The 22737-nt window shown below is 30.5% G+C and overlaps 1 long non-coding RNA gene across 2 annotated transcripts in view; it reads left to right on the forward strand.

Annotated features, from left to right (window-relative positions):
* Positions 1–617: 617 nt before the first annotated feature.
* LOC111593165 overlaps positions 618–22737 on the forward strand; it is a 102430-nt gene continuing 80310 nt past the window's right edge. Inside the window, exon 1 of one of the 2 annotated variants that reach the window (XR_002751021.2) lies at positions 618–750. This is a non-coding gene — a long non-coding RNA (uncharacterized LOC111593165). Of the gene's footprint in view, positions 751–20963; positions 21094–22737 lie in introns of those variants that run through there. The other variant, XR_002751020.2, reaches the window with a different exon arrangement.

A 22737-nucleotide genomic window follows, 5' to 3' on the forward strand; every position in this document is an offset into this window, starting at 1 on the left:
GTACGAGCAAGGGTTCAACCAGTGTTATTTAACGTTACACTTTTTATTGTTATTTATTTTTGCGCTGCTGCTTAACATTTAATTTACGGTTTTCAAAGTGTTCTTTTAGTGACGTATTAAATATTCAAATTGCTGCAGATTAATTGTGCAAATGTTTTTAATCGTAAATTGTGGAATTGTATGCGGGTTGCGCATACTCACCATACCGCTAAAACGACTAGAGTATGCAGCTGTTTGTTTTTGTTGTAAAGCAACAATAACAATTGAATTTCATAAACAAATTCAAAGTGCAATGTAATGCTTTTTACAACAAATTTATACAATTGTTACGTTTAGTGCGTAATTGAAAGTGTGCGGTGTATTTATATATATATATATATATATTTGCGTGAGTGTGTGCGTTTGTTTTATTCGTATTCTGCGTCTTCGTCGCGCTGTCATAATTTAACTACAACAACAGTAACAACAAGAAGTCGAGGCACACACGACACCTGCGTTTTGTTTATTTGTTGTTGGGCGTGAGGCGTCATAAACAAAATCTATACAACACACGCGCAGTTGGCAGTCGACAGTCGAAAGTCGACAGTTAGCAACAAGTGGATAGTTATTGTTGATGTATATTGTTGATGTATATATATATAAAGCAAACTCAAACTCAGACTTGCACCCAATACCATCCAAGTAACCAAATCGCCACCACCTGCACCACCCCCTCCACTTTTGGCGTTGATTTTCTGTTTAGCCAAGCAGGTGAGCTATATAGTAAAATATATTTATATTCTACGTACATATACATATATATCTACATATATATACATATATATTCCAATTGGATGGTATGTCCAATTGGATTCATATAAGACGGCGTCCAATGCAACCTGTTGCACAGTCTTAAGTCTGCTTTTTTACATTTTGAGCTCATAATATTTGCGGTAACTGAAGATTTGACTTAAATAAAGAATTCGTGTAACAATTTAAAAATATATATAAGTAAATTTATACATAAATAGACAAAAACTTAAAATAAAAAATAAAAATAATAATATTTTAAGATTGCGAACTATTATTAAATAATTGTATTATTATTTATATACAATTTGTATTTATTATTTTTTTTTTTAATTGAATTAATTACATTTATTTTGTTATATCATTATTTAATATTTTTATTTTCCAATTATTTATTTTAACATTATTTCTTTTTAAAATTTAATATTTTTGCTTTAAATCATTAATTTAATTATAATTTCTACATTCATTTCTAATTTAAATAATCTTATGCTAAATTTAAATATATAATCAGAAATTTAAAATTTATATCTGGATTTTTCAAGCCATCAAACCATAAAGCCAAACCCAAACTCACTTTCCTACTTTTTTGTTAGCTTCTTCTTGCTATTTATATCCTAATAAGTTCTATTCGCAATCGTACTCCCATGACCAGAGACTTTTGCCGAGTTGACTTCGTGAGCTTTTATTTATTTTTTAATAGCTCACACGCGGGAGTTGTTTATAGCTGTAGTTGTGTGTGTGTGTATAATAAAAGCCATTAAAATTAAGTAATTGACGCATGCAGTCGTCGACACCTGGTACAGAACAGGAAAATAAAGAAACGGCACAAAGGATATTGTCATAAGAAATCGAACAATAAATAAACTCGAGTCTTCCCTGACTGCTTACATATACACGCACGCACACACACACACATTAATATCAATGTATATGCAACGCATTGCACAAATCTTTTTTGCATGCATTTCGGTTATTCTGCAATTTATCTCACCTGGTCTGGTTGTTCTTAGCACATCGCATTGGCCCATTAAATTGAAAGCCTCTTAAAATTTCAACCAGCTCATAAAACTCACACGTTTAGTCGCTGGGCCACAAAATCGTTGGGGCATTTTTAACTGCCTGACGAGATATTAACCTGATTTTCTTGACTCTAAATGTAGGAAGTCGAATTGGAATTGGGCGAGTAGCAAGGGGCTTATATTTTATGGCGAGCTTACTTCTAAAGATATTTTGATTTTATTTTTGATACTTTTTATGTAATATAAATAAGTTATTTAGATGGCATGATGCTGGAAAAGTAATTAAATTTTCTGAATATAAAAATTTTGTTTATTTAAAAGGCTAAACTTTGAATCATTCTAAGTATGCACTTATTACTGAATTATTTTTTTTTTAGATAATTTATGTATATTATTTTTATATAACAACAAATATTTTTGGAAGCATATCAATCGAATTTAATATGAACTTTAAATCGTTTTAAAGCTTTTTAAGTTATTATTTATTTTTATTTTTAAAAGTTTTTTTTATTTATTTTCCTACTTTCATAAATTTTATTTAAATGGTTTACTGTTATTACATTAATTTATTTTAATTATTTATTTTATGCTTAAACATTTTTTATTTATTTATTAAATATTATTATAATTTATTTATTTTATTTTAACATATTTGAATATGGTATAAAATATGCTTAAATATAGCATTAGCAAAGGACTTATAATTGTGATCGTATATAGTGTATCGACTGTTTGCCAAAAAAAAAACAATCGCAACTATCGAATGAAACTATTTGAGCTAACGAGTTTTGCAATACTAACTTATCGAATCATTTGACTGTGCCACTCCTCGATCATTTTCTTTCTGACCACCTGCAACACCTTTGTTTACACTAACAAACACAGTACTGAGGAAGTGGCCAATCGATCCCCTCACTAAAGTGTGCTGATGCATCCAAGACCTTGCGTGTAAAATACTTCCCTCAAAATCAAAGGTTCTATTTGAATAATATATTATTTCCGACATAATGGCATAGCTGTAACTTCCATGTTAAACCAGAAATAGATAACTTAGATTGAAATAACTTCATAATATACATTTTTATACGGAATTTCTTGTATTTAAATTTACGTTCAACTTCGATGTTATTTATCAAACTTCGAAAATCGGCTCCAAACGGGCAACAAGTCAAAAACAGAAGAAAACAAACGCACATCAAAGTAAAAATTCAGGGCTATCTGGGTGGGTGGGCTGTTGGGTGTGGGTGTGCACGCAAAAGGTACAAAACATTACATTACAACGAATCCAACGGAAGCCAACGGGCGGTATAGGCGACTTGTCAAGGATGCCATTGAGCGCTTTTTCTGTAAAGTATTTTATGTTATTCTAACTGATGGAATTGTACAGCCGTGAGACCGCCCGTAGAGCTGAATGGATGAATGGTTGTGTGTGTGTGAGTGAGTGAGGGATGGCTCTATGCCATTAGGGTAGCTCCCTCTCTCACTCTCTCTTTCAAATGCTGTAAGCATATGCTGCTTGTTAAGGCAGCAGGTTGGCTAGTTAAGAGCTTTGTCGCATGGCAACCAAATAAGAAATGAGAGATAATTAGGAAGGGGATGTTGCAATAGGAAATTGTATTAAATGTCCTTGAAACAGTGTTGGATAACTTAAAAAAAAATAAAGTAAGAATACAACTGCTTTCTTATGATATGATACCAATGAATATGTTTTTTGGAAAATTGAAAAATTTAGATTCGTGTCTTACAGAAAATGCTATTAACAAATAATAAATATAATATAATGAAATAAGTAAAAATTAAATATTCTTAAAATGTTATTAATTTGTTACAATTACAAAATATTATTTACCTTAATTGCAATTAATTTATTAATTAAAACAGACATATGGGAACTTAATTGAAATTATATATAAAAATATTGATAGTTTTTTTTTAATAAATTCTCAACATATATTTAATATTTATATATAAATATTTAAAATTGTTATTATTTAGTTTAGTTTCAAGCAAGTCTTTCTTCAATTAAATATTGGAATATATTAAATATGTAGAAATAATAAGTTGATCTAAAATTTTGTTTTTTGTTTCAATAAAAAATTTTGAGAATTTATTCAAACAAAAAGCTGAAATTCTATAAATATTTTCAGTATTTTAGGCCTTAAAACATTTTAAAAGCTTAATAAAATTTACGTACTTTGTGGTAATAATTTTATTCATATTTTTTATGTGTATAACATAATATTATATATTATAAAAAATTTGCAAACTGAGAATAAATATTCGAAAATCTGACTTAATTTTCCATCTTAAATTTTTATAATAATTCAAAATTCTATATTTATTTTTAATTGTATGTCTTCAATATACTTCCGCCAACTAATATAAAATGTAAATTTATTTCGCCTTAAAACTAATTAGTTCTCAAATATTCTTCACATAATTTCAAACTGATTCAGAAATATTTAGTTTTTGTATATAGCCCACTAGATATAGGCTTATTTTAGACGTGATCATATCAGGGCATATGCCAACTATGGGGATGCTCCCTCGAAGCTAAGTGGATTGCTGCCCCGCCCCACTCAGAGAGCCCAACATTTAGAAAGTCGTCGCATTTGAGAACTGATTGAATGCGAGCGTTTGCTGCGTTGCTTGACAACTGCCAGCTGGAGGCCTTTGGCTCCATGGGTGGTTGATGGATTCCATTCACGGTGGCCCCTTGGCACTTGGCTGGGAATATCCTGCGCGTTCGCTCAGTTGTTGTTGCCGGCTTTGACATTTTAATTTTACAACTGGCAACAGTTTCTGCTGCTATCATTGTCCATGTCGTTGACAAATTGTTTGGAAAAGTCGCTCGCAGGAGCAAAAAAAAAAAATATAAAAAGCGAGAAAAACAAAATCTATGTCAGTGTGTATGAGTGTGTGCGTGCGCGTGTGTGTGTGTGTGTGTGGTAAAAATACCGTTAAGCATGACAGTCCAAGAGCCATAGAGCACTCAGATAGGTCACATTGATATATGAGAGTCAACTCTCGGAGCTACTAGCTGCAAGTCTTCAAGCGACTCCTGTTGCGCTCTCAAGTAGCCGCGTCATGTGCGGCCTTTCAAACAATTTTCAATTAAGCGCACAATCACGATAAATAAATCTCATTGTGCAGCGAACTTCATCTTTTGCCAGCTAGCACACGCTCTCTCCCCCTATCCAGCTCTCTCCTTCTCTCTTTCTTTAGCGGTATAGCATTTTCTTGCGGTTTTTCCGCTGGCTTTGCTTTATTAACCATGCTGTATACGGGGGCATCCATGGTCTCCACCTAAGGTAGATGCCACGCTGTGACTTTATTGCAATCTTCCAGCTTCCTCTGTGCCGCTAACACGCTTTTGCTTCTAGCCAGCTGATTGTCTCAGCTGCTCTATCCCAATAGTCTATACCACTTGGTAAGATCTTTGGTAACACTCGCAGGAAAAATGTGTTAAATATGGTTAATATATGAAATTTTCTATAAACTGAGCTTGAAATATACATTTTTATCAATTTTTTTCTTGGCAAATTTAATGAAAATTTTATTTATTTTGTATTTATTATATATTTATGCACATTTTTTTATTTATGAATTCAAAATCTAATTAGAATGCATTTAATATTTTGCTTTAATAAATATATATAAATTGTAATCCAGACTTTTCTCGCCGTTTATCAATTGATAATTTTAATTTATTATTTATTTATTATTTTAATTTTCTAATATTTTTTAAACTCATTGCAAAGTTCATGTTAAATTTTGTAGGCAATATGAAATCTACCTTTTTATTTTTAATTTTTATATATGTTAAATTGTTTATAATTAAAAACAAAAATATAATATTTGCGAGCTGTTAATTAGAATATGAGCTAATTACAATTATTAACTTAATGTCCTTGTAAATATTTACACTTAAGTTAAGGTTTTTACATGAACACTTAAGGCTAAGAGAATATAATTCAACATTAATATTTAGGGAAAACACAAAACTATTTTTCTTTGTATTAAATTAGTTAGAGACTTTATTAAATATTGTTAACTAATTTCTCCGAGGGTAAATTGATAAATTTGCGTACTTTATATTGTGATTAACTTATATACAATTTAATACGATTAATTATATTAAAATATATTTTTTATATAAGTGTGCTGCATATTATATACATATATGAAAGCTAAGATTCACGAGGGTAGATTGAAAGCTTTTTGGTCTAAGCATAAAGCTAAAAGTAGATTTATAGTTTCAGAAATTATTGAAGGCTTATAAAATAAATTAATTTAAACTATATAATATAAACTATATTTGCGAGGGTGGATTGAAATATTTGTGATAGTCACTTAAATATAAAAATAGATCCATATGTGTGAATATATATTTAATCATATGGTATTGGTCGTCTAAATATAAACTAACATAACAAACTGACATACGAGAGTAGCTTGAAAAATTAGTGATGGTTACTTAACGATAAAAATAGATTGATATTCTAGACGTATTTCCAGCTAAATTAATTTCTCAATATTATACAGCTTTAAATTCAAGCTAATATCTGCGAGGGTAGATTGAAGAATTTTATGAAATAATAAACCTTAATATATACATATATATTAAGAACATTTCAAACTGATTAAAAATAAATTATGGTTATCAAGTTATATAAAAGACTGAGAAGCTTAAGATATTAAAATAAAATAAGATGGATTGATACAAAAATTGAAATTAATTTAATAAAAATTTAATATATTAATATATATACTCACATATATTTTTGGAATGTATGAAAAATGTTATATATAGTTTAGAGTATATCCTAAGTGTCACACACAAGATCTTTCTTCGTATCTAATAGAGTATTTTAGTTTCGTTCTAATGCCTAAGAAATGCCAATAAAACTTGTTTATGTTTCATTTCCTTGCCATAAATTGTGCGGTTAGAGAACTAAGTGTGTGAGTGTGTGTGTGTGCGTGTTTTATAATGTTGATATATGTGTTTGTATTGCAATTTATGAGTTACATAAGAAACATTTCACCAGCTCGCTCAGCTATGGCTTCTCGGATGCTGTGCGTGTGGTCAATTTGAGGCGCTTGACAAATACAAAAAAAAAAAAAAAACAAAATAAAAATCAGAGGGAGAAAAAAGTAAAGAAACCGCCAAATGCAGGCAAATTCAATCAAGCGAAATTTAACAAGATTTCCGTGAAGAAACGTCTGCCTGAAAGATGTGCAATTCCCTCACTAACTTCTCGCTCACTCTCTGTCTCTCTCTCTCACTCTCTTTCTAATGGATAGAAGCTGTTTCACAAATTAAGCAAAAGTCGCCCGAATAAAAAAAAAACAAACACAAATGATGAGAAAAAGATTCGCCAAAGCTAAGGCCAAACCTAAGGCTGAGGCTGAGGCAGAGGCATTTTTTATAAAGTAAATAATAAATCAGCGACGAGACGATATATGAAAACCGAAGCACATAAACAGCCACACAATCACACACACACACACACATGCACATACACATAGCTGCAGATACAAAAGCAAAAAACTACCTATAGAAGATTTAGTGGCTGTGTCTTCTGCTTGCTTAGGTAGCTCAAAGGAAGTAAACAGGATTTGAGCTTTACCAGGAATTTGGCTCTTCAGTTCTGCTCTCGTTGCTATTGTTGTTGTTGTTGTTGTTATTATTATGGCATGCCTTTGGCCTACGCATTAGGTACAAAATAGTTCTCCCAACTTTGGCTTTGGCTTCGTTTATTTACTTTTAGGAAATTCGATATATTTAAATATGTTGTTTAGTTCACTTTTTTTTCGTTCATCGTGTTTTCCTTTGCTTCTTGTTATTCGTCTCTTTTTTTTTGATTTTTTTAATGAATTCTCCTGAATTTTATTAAATGATAAGCCGTGTAATTTGAACACATTGTACATAATCTGTTGTTTGTGTGTGAACGAACGCTTAGATATGACTAAAAAAAGTCTATATACATGTGTCTATATACATATTTATACATATATGCATGTATATGTGTGTGTATGTATAGCTAAAAGTCACTTGATGACAGCAATACGTAGAATTCTGCGCTGAGTAACTTCAACTGAAAGTTTAAGTTAAGCTAATCAAGAGTTATTCGCTTCTTTTTCATATGTAGATCAGATTCAGCCGGGGTCAAGTGTGCGAAAATTGTGTACATGAAAGAGTTCATGGATGAATAAATAGCAATAAAAACAAATACATATTTGATCTATCTTGTGGTCTTATCTTAAGTATTTATAATGAATAATACAAATCTTTGCTTTATTGTTACCTGTACTATAATAACATTGAACTCCAGACTGTTCAGCCTGATATTTACAAGAGAGAGAGAGTTTGAGAGAGTGAGGCAGATGAGAATTATATCAGCATATGAAAGAGACATAAAATAAGCAAGAGATGTATAATAATAAGGCTTTTCCATCTTTCACAAACAAGAAGACAAAGTGCTTAATGTAGAAGAATATACATTTGCCATAAAAACTATGCGTACAGGCCTAATGAGCGACTTTGATAGAGAATATATATGATATATCAATATTATATTTTTTAATGGTAAACAATTTAATAACACACATTTATCAATAATTTTTTTTTTTAATATTAAACAGTTTTTTTTTTTATATTTAAAAGAAATAAGGCAGATAGACACAGAGTTAGATAAAGTGAGAGAGAGAGAGAGAGGAAGACGGATTTAAGCAAACAAGAAGTAAGAGTATAGATCTACAAACAACTCCATCCTAGATCGATATATTATCGACATTTAATTTCATTGTCACTTATTTTGTTATTATTTTATTATTATGTAACATTTGTGAGAGACCTCATATGACTTTACACTGAAGACTACTCACTTCGTATATAATTTTGATGGACAGGCATTACGATAAATAGTTGTCTAGATAGGGAAAAATGGTATTGCGAAATTATATGAGTAACTGCCTTTTTATCTCTCTGCCTCTCTTACGTCTTTTTCTCTCTATTTTCATTCAATAATAATATAATAAGTAATAATGTTTTTCTGTAATCTCTGATTCCATCTCTTATATCTGTCTCTCTCGTAGACTCTCTGACTCCCTCTTTCTTTCTGCCTCTCTCTCTCAACCTTTATTACTTTCTTGGTCTCTATTTGTCAATATCTCTTTTATCTGTCTCTGTATGTTTTTGTCACTCTTCTTCGTTCTCCCTCTTCTTCTCAGTCTGCCTGCGTCTGACTCTTTCCGTCTCTTTCTTTTTTTTATGTATTTCTTTATTTTTCTTTCTATCTCTCTCTCTCTCGTTCTTTTTCTTTGTCTCTCTCTCTCCCTCTTTGTCACACTCTCTTATGAATATATCAATTTCTGCCTCTCTCACTCTTCTAATTGAGTGGCTCTATATTTCTTTTTCAGTCAGTCTGCTTCAGTCTCTCGCTCACTCTATTTTGGTCTATCTCTCTTTCACCTTTTTTCTCTATCTCAGTTTCTCCATCTATTTCTCTATCTTTATCAATCTCTCTCTCTCTCTCTCTCTCTCTCTTCCCCACCGTCTCTCTCTCTCTCTATCCCTATCTCTCGTTTCTTCCCTCCCTCATTCACTCTCTCTGTGTCTCTCTCTCTCTTTCTCTCTATGTGTATCTTACCTTCTCACTCACCCCATAAGTGTTTATCTTTCTCTCTCTCACTAGTTGTCTCTATAGTTGTATCTTTGCCTCATATCAGTACTAAAACATTTAATCTCAAACATAAATCGTTTTTCAATCCGATTTTAAATCCCATTATCGCACTTAAATAAAAGGTTCATCATAATAAAATAATCCAGAGCTGTTATTTGCGACATTTTTGTGATTAATGGAATATTCAGGCTTTTGTGCAGCAGGCGCAGTGCCTTACGGCAATTGCTTGTTGGCAGCAATATGTTTTACCGCCAGCTGTTCATAAATATGTTTTTTTTATTATTTTTATTTTTCATTTTATGTTGTCAAGAAATTTTTAATTAAAATGTATAAAAATGTGCATGCGATCAATTATTCAAATTGCACTTTGGTTGCCCATTAGCATTTACAGTTATTGTTGTTGCCATTGTTGCTTTTGGCTGTCATGTTATTCTGCACAAGTGCGCAATTATTTGTGCAACATAATTAAAATTTTATTAATTCATAAACAAATGCAGCGTTAAGCAAGAGCAACAACTGTTGTTGCTTTTCAGCACTTCATCAACGCCAACAAAAAAGCAGCAATTGTTGCTGTTGCTGTTGCTGCTGCTGCATCATTCATAAAAAATTCCATATGCGCAGGCAAACAACAGCGGCGACAGCAGCTACAGCAACACACTTTGCCTCTGCCTGCACATTCCATTTTCACACTGGCTTACAACATTGACAACACCTGCCCCCACCTGCCGTACAGCTGCAACTGCCCCACCTGGCTCGTTTCGCTATAAGCACGTGTCGCTCCCCGTGTGTTGCCTCTTGCCAGCTACTTGTGTTTTTTCTTCCTACTTTTTGGCCACCACAAAAATTGACATCGGTTGCTGTCTAATTGGCAAACGCTGGGTCTAGCGCTATAGAAGAAAGGGGCGGGGAGTAGAGCTGAGGGCAGGGAAGGTGAGTGAAGGAATATATAGTTTCAGCAGCTGTAGAGCTGAGCGATTCAGATTTTACTGGGCGAGTAAGCAACTTCCGGAATAAATAGATTGACTTAAAGCTAACAACTTGATTTGCAACTTCAATGAACGACTTGAAAATACTCTGAAAAAATATTAATTAAATTGTAGTATAATATAAAAAGTACACTGAATTGTGGTTATAACTACATTATAATATTTATGTAATAAAATAGGTGACAAATATAAGTATAATATTATATATAAATATTACTATTAATAATTTATTTTGTTTGTATAAAAATAACAAAAAATATAAAAATAATAAATATAATAAAAATATAATTTAATAATTATAACATTTAATCTTTAATTTTTGATTATTTTAAAGTGCATTACTTATTTTTCTCTTTATATACAAAATAAAAAAATATTTAAAACCTAAGTAGTTATAAAAAAATATTAAAAAAATGTATTCATATTTTTTTATATTTTTGAAAATCATCATTAAATTAATATTTTTATATTTTATTTATTTATTATTTATTTAATACATTAATATACTACAAATTCTTTTTTATTATTATATAAATATATTTTTAAATATTATATATATATATTCTTAAATAAATATAATAAATAAGTAAATAATTTGATATTAAAAAATATATATATTTTGGAAAGCTTTCATTGGCTGCTTAAATTATAAAAACACAATTTTTCAAGTTTTATTTATATTTTATATTTATTAATTATTACTGTTTACATTTTAGATTTAGTTAAAATTGGCATAAGTAAAGTGCAAATGACGTTTGAAAATTATAAAGAAAAAATAAATAAATAATGAAAAATCAAATTAAATAAAGCTCCAGCGCCAACAGCGTCAACTTTGTCGTTGTCCATGGTTGCAACACCTGTCGAATTGTGGCATCAGCACAAAATAGAATAAAATGGAATAAAATAAATACGTTAAAGCTCAAGCAAAGCAGGCGCAAAACACAAAAAAAATAAATATACAAAAAGTAAAAGAAAACCAAAAACGCAAGCTGCAAATAAATGTATGGCAATGCATACAATATTAAATAAACATCGTGAATTTGAAAGCAACAAATGCTTTTTTAAAGCAACAAGTCTGCGCTTCAACTTGAGCAAATAACAAATTAAGTAAATATTGTATGTTAATAGACAAAAAAAGTAAAATGATATAAAATAATATTTAAAACACGCGCAGACAATCGACTGAAATATGCCAAAGAAATCTACCCAGTTGAATTATATATTAAAAAATTATTCCAATTAAAACTATTAAGTTTCATATTAAATGAAAATGAATCTTATAAAGTTAGAGTATAAACAAAATAGTTGTTGACATAGAAAGACATAGAAAAAACAAATATGGTTTAATATTTTACACTTTCTAAATATTTTTTACTGTATGAAGAAAAATGTCACTTAAATTAAATTTAAATTAATTTATAGTTGATGATAAATTTAATATAATTTTTAATTTGATAAAAAATAAACTAAATATTTAAAATAATATTTAATTATTTTTGCCTAACATTTGGAAAAAACTTTATTTAGATGTTTGATGAATAAAATTATTAGGTAAAACTTAAAAAATGTATGAAAAGAAAATCCGTTGAAATGTATATGAAATATTGTTTACTTTATTATTATAAAATCCTAAGAATTATTAATCACTTTTTTATTTTTGGAAAAGTAAAATAATTTACAACTCTTTAAAAATATTATATGACATTTATTGGATGATATATGAAACCCTATAAATATATTTACCTAAAGCAAAACAAAAAAGTCCCCTCAATCAGATGATAAATACAAATATATATAATAAATATCTTGCTTTTAAGATAAATATGAAATAATATTCATTAAATATTTTGATAGCGATTTATGCGCTATGGCAAATCGCATAAAAATTATTTAATCAGCAATTTTTGCAGCGCAACTCGAAACACAAAACGCAAAGCAAAAACAAAAAACACAACAAAAGCAACAATAATTCGTCTTTAAGGTCTTCAACAAGAAACCCCAAAAAGTTGAATATAATAGTTTTCAACAATAAAAAAAAGAAAAAGAAGAAAAAAAGAAAAAATCTCATAAATAAATTGCTAACAAAGCGTAGCAAAGGCAAAAAAAATGTACAGTCACCAAGTAGTTCTCAAAAAAGTAGCAAAAAACCGCGCATAGATACGGTAAGGTCGAATGAAAAAAGAAGTCCAGAAGTTGGCCAACAAAATGATTAGACGGTGGGCTTAATAGTGTTAGCTGTTGTTAGCTTTTTTGCTTCTATTTCTGTTTCTTTTTCCGTTTTCTTTTTCTTTAGGGAATGGCAAATCACAGTTAATATTTTGCTAAAATCAAAAAAAGAAAAAGTTGATTTATAAATATTTATTTTATTTAACTTACATAATAAACTTTTTGATTGATATATTCTTATAAAGCTTTATATATTTTAAGATTAGCTTGGGCGCTTTTTTGCAATTAGAATTAAATTGAAAAACAATTTTAAAAATTAAAAAATATATATTATTGTTATTATTATTAATTTGACATTTAATTAAAATATAAATAAATACTAGTTTTTTTTCATTTCTAACTTTAAGATATTTATATATTTAATAAACAATTTTAAATAGCTCAAAGAAATATATTTAATTAAATTGTTGAATTTTAATATTTGATTTGAATTCATTATAAATATAATATAAAACTAATTACTATATTTATTTCAACTACTATAAAACTTTTTCTTTTATTTCCTAAACTGCCTTCAAGAATCCAAAATTGTTAACAATAAAACTCCAATTAAATATTAATAGATATATATATATATATATGTATAAATATAAATATCTTTAAAGATTAAACACCTTTGCTTTTACTTTTAATTCCTATTTTATATACGATTTTTTATATATAAAACTCTATATTTATGTATATATCCATATCCAAAATTCCACAAGAAATACTTTGAAATATAAAAATCGCATTAGACTTATTTATAAAACTTTTTCTTTCTAAAACGTTTAATTTGCTTTACGATTATACTCCAATTAGATACAACTCAAATAGGAGTTTAGGTTAGATTTGATCATTTTGTAACTGAAATTATAATAGGCGTTACTGCTGGTTTCGTATCATGCAAAAACCCAGGTTCCAATAGGATTTTATATTACTTTTTATCATGCTGTAACTCTTATTAGATTCGTCATGTCTTCACCTCTGCTCACCATAGATTTATTTACATTGTCTGTCCAATTGGTCTTACCCTTTTCTTGGGTAACTTAAAAAAAAAACTAAAACCTTTATTCAATTTTTTTCGTTTTTTTTTTCTTGTAAAAACAACTCAAGGCAATTCTTGGGCCAAAAACTCATTTTCGCTCCAACTTTGCGAAGCGATTTGATTTCGTTTTTGTTGCTTCTTCTTCTGCTACTTTTTCTATTTTTACCTGTAGCACACGTTTTTATCTTCCTCTTTTTTTTCGTGTGTCGAGCAGACATTGATTTTGATTTTTGTCTAGCCGTGGGCTTTGGCGGGGGGTCCACAGAAGCGTCCATAACTTAACACACAGAAGTTTATGGCGTCACGTTGGGAACTACTGGTTTTTTTCTAACTGGCTGCGGAGGGCTCTACTGTGAGCTGGGCATAGCAAGAGGGTCTTCGCCTATCTAAAATAGTTAGGTAAGTTGTAGAAAAATTTATATATATCTTATAGTGGGCTTGTATCTAGGCTAGTATAAGGATTGGGACTAGAAGTTTTTATGCTTCTTCTTCAACTTAAGTAAACTATTTTAAATTGTAGCTAAAATGAATTTGTTTTTATATTATATATAAAAATATTTCACACATAAAATTGATAGAAAAAAATTAAATAAATAATTTGTTTAGTTTTTTACTAAAACTGCTTAAGTCTAGGGTATTTGCTAGTGCCGCTTTCCTGTTGGCTTAGCTCAGTCTTCAATGCCAGCAAACAGTTTTCCAGCGAAAACTTTGGGAAATTGTGTAGCTGCTGGCAACAGTTGCGTTTTTCTTGTTGGTCATCAAATTTGTTTTTCCTCTCTTATTTAAGCATTGTCTCTCGTCATTTTGCTTCTAATTGTTTGTAATATTAACAAAAAGAAAAATATATATATGTAAATGTATGTGTATATGTATGTATAAAAGAGTGAAGCGAAAAGGAAAATGACACAAAAAAACAGATATCAAATAAGTATATGACAATCGGACACACCCGACTGCAGAATACTCGTTCGCATAGCACAAACAAACAGTCAAATAAATGCAAATTTTAATAATGTGATGAGATTCAACAGTGGAGATTTTGGTAATTGTGGTTCAAATTCAGCTGAAAATTTAGCTTTTCCAATTTCTTATGCCTCAAAGAGACTCATTTAAAAATTATTTTATTTAATTCGATGCTAGCTATATATTTATAATTTTGAATTTCATATAATCTCAATACAGCTTTGTTCATAAAAATAGTAGTGTGTCTGAACTTTGAATGTTGAATAAAAAAATTAGTTAGAAACAATATTTTTAAACAAATTAAGATTAGCATATTTTGTTATTAATTTAGTTGTCTTTTTGTTACAAACTTTTGCACTAATTTCTTATTGTTATTTATTTTTCTTCAACTAGCACTGCTATTTCTATGAACGATTTCCATGGTCATTTTCAATGCATCTAAAGTGGTTAAAAACAAAAGAAATCTGAGTTTTGTTGCTAATTCTCTTCTTTGCATTCTATTCTAAGCTAAAAGTGGAAAACCTTTTTTATTTTGCCACGAAAAAAGTAACTTTTCATTTGGTTTATGTTTCGTCTAATTTCGATATTTGATATTTAGATCTATTAAAATACAATGGAACTTATGCTAAACACTATAATTATATACAGTCGATAATTTCTAAACGAATGAAGCAAATCAAAAAAACTTTTTTTTCCAATAATATGTATTTAATTCTTAACAAATTGCCGTATATAACAAAAACAAAAAATAATCAGTAAAATATTCAAACAAAGAAAACTGAAACAAAACGCATGTGTACAATTTTGCACCTTCCGATATTCTTACTTTGGTTTGATTTCTTAATTCTCTTATCGGCAATACACATGCAGTTTTACCCTTATATGTTTTATTTATGCATTCTACACTTTTATGATCCAGAAATCCACGTGTTTCTTATTATTTGAAGTAGATTTGTTAATTTTAGCAATTAGTCTACAAAGTACCGCGAAAAAATGAAGAAGCGTTCGTCAGACGTCGAAAATAGTATTATTAGCCTAACTGAAAGTGGCTATTCGACTCGTAGTACTTCAGATCAGCTTAATATTTTTCATTCAGCGTTGTCCGAAGTCCAGAAAAGACGCAACGGTGCATCCAAAAACACTATTAAAGGCCGCAAACGACTCTTAAAGGACTCTGACGCCAGACTGATAAGCTCCTAACACCGAAGAAGGCATCTATGGACATAGGAAAAGACGTGATTCGGCGGGTGGCTAGAAGAGCACTAGCTAAGGTTGGATATGTGGCAAGTGTGAAAAAAAATAAACCAGCTCTGTCCGAGAAGAATGTCAAGGCTCGATAGAAATTCGCCCGGGAACATAAGAATTGGACTGTAGATGATTGGAAACGTGTCATCTGGTCGGATGAATCCAAGTTCAACCATTTTCAATCAGATGGCAAGCAATACTATTGGTACAGGCCCGGGGACAAGCTTCAAAAACACCTTGTGAAGCAAACCGTTAAGCATGGAGGAGGCAATGGGGATGCTTTACTTGGTGCCTCATTGGACCATTGCATAAAATTGATGGTATAATGTTAAAAGAAGACTATCTCAATATTTTGAAAACCTGTCTACCCAATTTTCTGGACAAGTGTGCATATCCCGTAAAGGAAATAATTTTTCAACAAGATGGGGATCCAAAGCACACTGCCAAAATTGTCCGCGAATGGTTACAAAACCAAGATTTTATGCTGATGGAGTGGCCAGCTCAAAGTCCCGAACTTAATCCGATTGAGAACCTGTGGTCAATCGTGAAGCGACGGCTCGGGCAATATCAATCAATGCCATCCAACCTAGACGATATTTGGAAGCGTGTAGAACTAAAGTGGAACCGAGTTCCAAAGGAAACCATAGAAAAGTTGGTCGAGAGTATGCCAAACTGAATAAAAAATGTAATAGCTAATAAGGGCCTGTGGACAAAATATTGATTTAGAATCATATTAAATTTTTTTCACTGAAGGTGCAAAATTGTACACATGCGTTTTGTTTCAGTTTTCTTTGTTTGAATATTTTACTAATTATTTTTTGTTTTTGTTATATACGGCAATTTGTTAAGAATTAAATACATATTATTGGAAAAAAAGTTTTTTTGATTTGCTTCATTCCTTTGGAAGTTATCGACTCACAAAGTTGAAAGTGTCAACTATGGAAACACTTTTGCTCCCTACTGTATATAATTAAAAATTATATATATATATATATATATATATATATATATATATATAATTATAATTAATATTAAGCTTCAAGTAGACGTAAGTATTTCATTATATATAATCATATATTGTTCTTCATATTTAAGAAACAGCAGTAACTCGTGCAGTTAACTATTCTAGCTATAAAACTGTAAAGATATATGATTTTCCTAAATACCACGCTTATATTAATAACTCAATGATATTCCGGAGTATATCTAGTTTAAAGTGCAAACACAAATAGTGTAAAGTCTTAAAACCTGTTCAGTGAACGAAACAAAAAAATTAGACGAGTTCACTTACAAGCTCATAAGTCTTTAGGTTTCACATTAAGATACGTAAACGAATGACTTGGCGTCAAACCAATATACCCGCTTGTGGCTGTCGTTGAGCGAGTATAAAGTTTTTCAAACTGTCAGCAATTAAAGTAGCACATTTGCCATTTGCCATTTGCCTTTTCTTGTTGTTGGCAGTTTTTGGTAAGTGTTTTAGTTGTTGCTGTTGTTGTTGTTCTGTGGTAATTATGTGCATACAATCAGCAGCTTAACTGCATTTGTCATGCATAATTAAGGCTGGCAAAAGAATCTTAACCAAAATCTAAAGTGTCAACAGAACAAAAAAAAAAAGAAATACAAAAAATGCGAACTGCCAATTGAGTTGTAAGAAAATTAAATTCGTTTCATTGGCCTCGTCAAAGAACTCTGACGTAATGACGTCATCTGCAGATGAAAACATTTTCAGTCTTTAGTAAATAACATGAAAAACAAATGCATCAAAATATAAGATGAAGCTCGAATTATTATTATTAGTTTACTAGATTTATTATTTTTTATTATTATATATTTTTTGTTCTTATATGTATCTAATATGTCTTAATGTATCTTTATGTTTCTTTGTTTTTTTATTTTAGATTTTCTAATAGTTGATTTTCATATATATATTTTTTTTTAATTTTGTAAGCTTGTACATATTTATCATAATTTATATGTATATAATTTATATTTTTATTACAATTGAAATTAGATATAATTTAGTTATTATTTATTTATTAAATATTTTTTAAAAGCTTGTTTTTTCTATAAATATCTCTATTCAGATATGCTTTAAAGTTTGTCATGATATATAGATACCATATTTATTTACATATATATATACTGAATCATATAAATATCCTGAACCTTCACCTTCACCTTCATCAGCTTAAATATATTATTATATTCAAATAAGTTATTATCGTTTTTAAAAAAATATAGTAAATAACCTAACCATCACAAACTAATTAAATATTTAACATCTAACAATTATTTAATTTAATTTCATATTGAAAAGTTAAAACTTAACTTGACCCATTTCAAAGATAGCTTATCATATCTCTGACAATAAACCAAAAACTCTTTTATGCTGAACTCGCGATATTTCTTATCAATTGACAAGAGTCTGCAATCGAAATTCGTTAATTGCCAAGCAATTATTAAGCTTTTCAATTAGATATTCAACTGCTAAGAGCTTTAATATTATTGGAAAGCTAACATGAGCTTTAAACTATTTTCTTTCTTATCAGGAATGCAAAGCTGTTAATAGATACGGACAGTAAATGTGTTCAAACTTTTATATTTTTGTTTTTTTCTATATGAAACTGAAAACATTAAAAAAATTTGATAGCGCATTGCTTAAAAAATTGCCATAAAAAGCTGCAAAATAGCTGCCAATAAAACTATGTATATACATATATGCATATGTCTAGCTTTATGTACAAATATATATATATATACATATATATATATCTTGCATCTGTGTGTGTGTAGGAACACAGCAAGCAGCACTGAGTGCTATTGAAATTGAAGGCGACAGTGACGACGACGATGGCGTTGAGAGCTTTTCCATTTTGTTTATTTTTGTGCTTACATTTTTTGTCGTTGTGGGACGCGACAAAGCTGCAAATGAGCGCAACTTGGCGAAACAGTGAGAGAGCGAGTTAGCAGTTGCAGCGCGCGGCGCTCTGCGCTCTTTGGTCTTTCTGGCATGTTTGTGTTTGTGCACTCATCACAAACACAACATGTGTTTCGTCATCAAAATTTGTTTTTGTTGCATTTGCCGTGTGTTTTGCTGGTGAAATTTTTTTAATCTCTTTTTGTTTGTGACGTTGCATGATCAACGGTTTATTATATTTGTTGACGGAAAGTTTTTAAAAATGCATGTTGCACTTTGTGGTGCAATATAATTACTAAATATTATCATATCAAATATTTGATAATTTTTTTTTTTTATATTTTTAGTTTTATAAAATAATTTATTCAAAGCAAATTTTATTTTTTTTTCAAAAGCCGCCATTAAATTTCTGCAAAAACACAACAAAAACAAAACGCTCAACAGCAATAGTTGCTTTTGTTTTTGCTTACCGTTCTTGACATAGCCGTCGTTTTCGTTGGCTGTCGTTAAGCGCCGCGTATCTCTGAGAGATACGCTAATTGTGCGGCCACCACGCAAAATGAAAATGCCGGCAGTAGCCTCTAGAGAACGGAAGAGCGCACTAGCTGTAAAACAGCACTGAGCAGCAGTTGCTGCATCTCGTTTTAATTGTGCGGTAGTCAAGCCCTGGTGTAAGCAGAGACGCACTATGCACAGCCATTGTTGAGTGTTGCCAACAGGCAATAAAACTTTAGCGCTCGCACGACACTTGACACAAGGAGCAAGAGAGAAATACCGATTGCGAGAGAACGAAAGAGAGCGTAAGCAAAATGAGCTGAAAGACAGCGCAAACACACAGCTGGTGTATGCCTGCGTCGTGTTTCAGTTCGAGTTTGTATTTCGTTTGGTGAGGTTGTTTGGCTGGGCCCACGCAAGGCAGTCAAAAAAAGTGCCAGCCTCTGCTGTCCCCACTGTCGACGTGTCTTTCGGTCGTATGTCGTGCGTGTTTTCCAGTCTAAATTGCAAATATCTAATTCACATCTAACTAGCCAAACAATTGTGAATATTGGGCTTATTATCTACAGTTATAAAATATATGAAAGTGCGCAAAAAGCAAATCACTTGGCGCAGCCCAAAAAAGAAAAAGATGCAAAGTGCGTGCATTCAATTGTGAGCGTATATGTGCGTGCGTGATTGTTGGTGTGCGTGTGTTTTGGAGTCTTTGCAATGCAAATTATTCTCAATAAACCCACATTTAATGTTTTACAACATATATTTATAAGAAGCTAACTGGAAAATTATTTAATTCGTGTGCTTATTTGCTTTTTACAACAATTTTTCAACTCGGTTACGGAATTTTTGTGTCGCGTTTCATTGCCAGTGCGTCTCAGAGCGCGCGTGTTCTCTCATCACTCTCTGTGTCGTTACGCTCTCCCGTGTCGCTTTGCCGCGTCGGCCGCGTTTCATAATCCAATTGCCGTCACTCGTTTTGTGGTCGTCTTCGTACGTCGCTGTCGCTGCCGTTGCCGTTGTCGTTGCCGCCTGCGCGTATCTTTATTTATATTTTGTTTCGGTTCCATAACGTTTCGCACTCTCGCTAACCGCCCTCCTCCCCCCGGCACTATTCCCAACGTTTAATATTATGAAGTTAAAGTTTTTCTTTTACTAATAGTCTCTTCACTTTTTGTTTGTCTTTTTTCCACACTTTATGCTCTATAGATCTGACTTATACGACAAGTACTATATAATTTTCTAGCAGAAATCCATAAATACTATATATATCTCTATATATTCTCAAAAGTTTAAAATATAACAAAACCAAGCAAAACAAAAAAAAAAACAAAAATATATCGAGTTCGCCTTGAAATTAAATCAATAGAAAGCAAATTTATAGCAACACATAGAGTAGTACATACATATAAATATACATATATATATATATATATATATAAGTATATATATATATATTTATACACGCAACGGTTTCACTTTGCAAATTGTATACAACAACAACAACATCATAAATTTACAATCAACCTTATTAATTGTTAGGCCAGTGTTGCCTAGTGCCGCGATTAAAGTGCAAATAAATGTGCAACAAATTAATGAAATAATTATAAATAATTAAATTAATATGAATTATAAATAAGATCCTTAAAATGCAGTTAAACAAACTTCACAAAAGAAACTTGGATTACAACGCATTTAAATATTAATTGAGCCTTTGGAGTTGCAAGTTTTGACAAAATAACAGGTATATAAAAGAAACATATATTTATCTAAAAAACAAGATAAAATAGTATAAATAAAGAAGAATAATAATAAATAAATTATCAGTTCAAATATATTGTATTCAATTTGAATTATTCAATTATTTTGAAATCTTTTTTAAATAAAAAGAAAATTAGACTTGAATTTATAAAATCAATAATTATTTTATTTTTTACTTGAATTAAAATGTTTTATGTGCAAAATCTACGGAGTATTATTTTATTAAGATATCGCTTTTCACATATATTAGATAATAGTCTGCGCTGCTAGACATGTATTAGACAGCCGAACAGACAATCGTATTCTGCTTCTTCTGATTTTAAATTGTTGATTGTATTTGCCGCGGCTACTAGAACTCGTTTATCAGACATTGGCAGGGCAGGGCACTTATCAGAAAGTCCGAACGCAATTGCGGTGCATAAGATTGAGTATGGCAAGAAGAGTACACTGAGCGCAAGCGCGGAGTATGCAATAGATTATAGATTAGATATAAGGTATATGCAGTATAAAATTGTATATAAAACATTACAATTGAATCTAAGTTTAGTTAACTAAACTAAACTTAGATTATATTGGAAATTGTATATCTTTATATATTATTTTAAATATATAAATTCATATATTAACGAAGTATCTTTAAACTAAATAAAATAAATAAAACATTATATTGCTTAACATAAAGACATTCAACATTCATTGTTAGTTCGTTCGCATAGTCTCTTCGTTTTCTTTCAGTGCATAACACTTCTATTGATATTACATAATCACAAAGCGAGTTGCGTTGCGGTTCAGTCGTAATGCCTCGCTGCTAATGCAGCAGCAAACAAACTTGGGCATTAAGACAGCTTCAACAGATCTTCAAGACAAACAGAACGCAAAGCTCGAAGCGAAACTAACGCAATTGACAAACTGACATATTGACGTTAGCTTTGTATTTGCTTTAGACATAGAATGCTCAGTCGCAAGTGCGTGTATCGCACAGATACACGCGAGTATCTAACAGATACAAATACATTTTGGGCCGTATCACACGAGCGTGTCGGCCAATTTGCTCTGTTATCTCGCACATTTTGCATATGATATTGAAATGTTTATATATAAATGTTAACATATATATATATATATACATAAATATATTTAAATTTAAAGCATTTTTAAACATTTTATTTATAATATTCAATGAACAGTTTCTAGAGCTATTTTTAAATGCCTCTTCTCCCAAGCTCTCTCTCTCTTTCTGTGCGCACTTTTGCGACGTATTTTGATTTGATTTAATTAGTTTATTGTTAGATGGTGTTTTTTTTCCTCTTCGTTTTGGCCCACAGCATTTGCGAACAGGTTAAACCAGTTTTGAACCACACACAAAAAATTTCTTTATAAATAGTTTGTTCGTCAGTTAAATATATATATGTACATACATATATGTATATATGTATAAATTTTTAATTTTTGGGCCCTCAACTTAATTGCCTCTGTTCATAATTTAATAAAAATAACTAAACACTGCGCTTAGGCTTATCGCCAAGGCAAGTGCGCACTCTCTCACATACACACACACACACGCGCACGCATAAGCTGAGGCGCAGCAGCGATTAGATAATAGCATTTTAAATGTTGTCTCTACTGT

Source organism: Drosophila hydei, unplaced genomic scaffold, assembly GCF_003285905.1.
Source record: "Drosophila hydei strain 15085-1641.00,03,60 unplaced genomic scaffold, DhydRS2 tig00000364-arrow-arrow-pilon, whole genome shotgun sequence".
Classification (NCBI taxonomy): Eukaryota; Metazoa; Arthropoda; class Insecta; order Diptera; family Drosophilidae; genus Drosophila; species Drosophila hydei.